This window comes from Rhinolophus sinicus, chromosome 3 (assembly GCF_057876585.1).
Source record: "Rhinolophus sinicus isolate RSI-liver-muscle chromosome 3, RSI-T2T, whole genome shotgun sequence".
NCBI classification, from domain to species: domain Eukaryota; kingdom Metazoa; phylum Chordata; class Mammalia; order Chiroptera; family Rhinolophidae; genus Rhinolophus; species Rhinolophus sinicus.
In genome coordinates this window covers 96,133,344-96,135,110 of record NC_142503.1, presented here as the reverse complement: position 1 = coordinate 96,135,110, position 1,767 = coordinate 96,133,344, and the positions used below count along the sequence as shown (strand labels likewise).

The following is a 1,767-nucleotide window of genomic DNA, read 5'->3' as shown; positions in this document are numbered from 1 at the left end:
TTTATCTACTCCACCATCTTGGGTCTCCTCCTGTCCTTTTTCTTTTTTGTTTTTTTCACTTAAGACAGGGAATACTTTATTTAAACCCAGCAGAGAAATGGACAGGTTGGGTCTGTAACAAAGCATTGTTTTTTAAAGTCTAAGCCAGTAATTGTATACGAGAGTATATACACTGCTACCTATAATGTAACTGATTAGACAACAGCTTTTCAATGTTTAAAATAGAATAAACTTCCCTGTGAAAGCAGCACCTTTGTGACATGCTAACTTTAGTATTCCTCTACTTCTTCCCCACGGTCTCCTTCAACAGAATCCACACCACCCTCCTCATAATCCTTGTGAAGGGTAGCCCTGTCTTCTCAGGCCTCAGAAAAGTCTCCGTCCTCCATGCCCTCACCCATATGCCAGTGAACAAAGGCACGCCTGGCATCCATCAGGTCAGACTCAGGATCCAGGCGCGCCCAGGCCTCAGCAACAGCTGTGGTGCTGCTCAGCGTGCACACAGCTCATTGTGCTTCGGCCAGGTCTCCACCAGGTACCAAGTGGGAGGCTTTTAATTAATGCCAACTTTGAAGCCAGTGGGGCACCAGTCCACACACTTGATGGTAGGCTTGGTCTCAATGGTGGCAATGGCAGCATCAACATCTTTGGGAACCATGTTACCATGGTACAACAGGCAGCAAGCCACCTGTATTCACTGTGGCGAGGGCCCCATGTCTCCATCGGTTGGCTGGCTCCGAGCACTCGTCGGCGATCTCTGCTGCAGAAAACTGCTCCCGGTAGGCTTTCTCAGCAGAGATGACAGGGGCATACGCGGCCAGAGGGAAGTGGATGCGGGGACAGGGCCCCAGGCAGATGTAGATGGTGTCGTTGTGGACCATGAAGTCACAATCAGAGTGCTCCTGAATGGTGTGGGTGCTGAGGGGGGAGATGTAGGGTTCAACCACAGCTCTAGAAGCCTGGGAGTGGGGGGACTGGGCAAATGGAAGTGAACCCAGAACAAGTTCCCCTACCAAAGGTCATGAAAGCCAGGAAGCCCTGAAGCCCTGTGCACTGGTCGGCCATTGTCCGAATTCAGTCCAAGACAAGGTCAGTGATCTCCTTGCCAGGTGTAGTGCCCCCAGGCATAGTTATTGGCAGCATCTTCCTTGCCTGGAATGAGCTGCTTTGGGCGGAAGAGCTGGCAGTAGGTGCCAGTTCGAACTTCATCAGTGACTATGGTTCCAGGTCTACAAACACTGCCCCGATCTTGCCAGCACCTGTCTCACTGAAGGTGATGAAGGAGTCATCTCCTCCCCCAAAGGTCTTCTCACACGGCATCTGGCCCTCGGGCTGGATGCCCTGCTCCAGGTGTAGCGCTCCCAGCAAGCGTTGCCCATCTGGACACCAGCCTGGCCCACCTGGACGGAGTTGCAGTCATGCATGATTGCTGCTTTGGGGCTGCTCGGCGGATGGCTGAGAGGAAGAGGTTGTTGCTTCTTACAGCGTGCCTCTTAGGTGGTCCATGTAAAAGAACCTGAGAATGAATGTTCTTTTTCTTAGGACCTAGATGCTAAAATATTTAGGGATGAAGGGTCATGATGTCTGCAATAATTTCTCCAAAGGTTCACCAACGCCTATATATCCAATCCGGTAAGGAAGTAGAGAAAGAGAAATAGAGAGGAAACCAATGTGGCAAAATGGTAACAACTGATAAATCTCAGAGAAGGTTATACGGTTTTCATTGTAGTTTCCTGCGGCTTTTCTGAAGGTTTGAAATATTACAAA

General features: G+C 50.1%; 1 pseudogene; it reads right to left on the bottom strand.

Moving 5' to 3' along the window:
* Positions 1-269: 269 nt before the first annotated feature.
* Positions 270-1,424, bottom strand: LOC109453542 (tubulin alpha-1A chain-like; annotated as a pseudogene).
* Between the last annotated feature and the right edge of the window lie 343 nt (positions 1,425-1,767).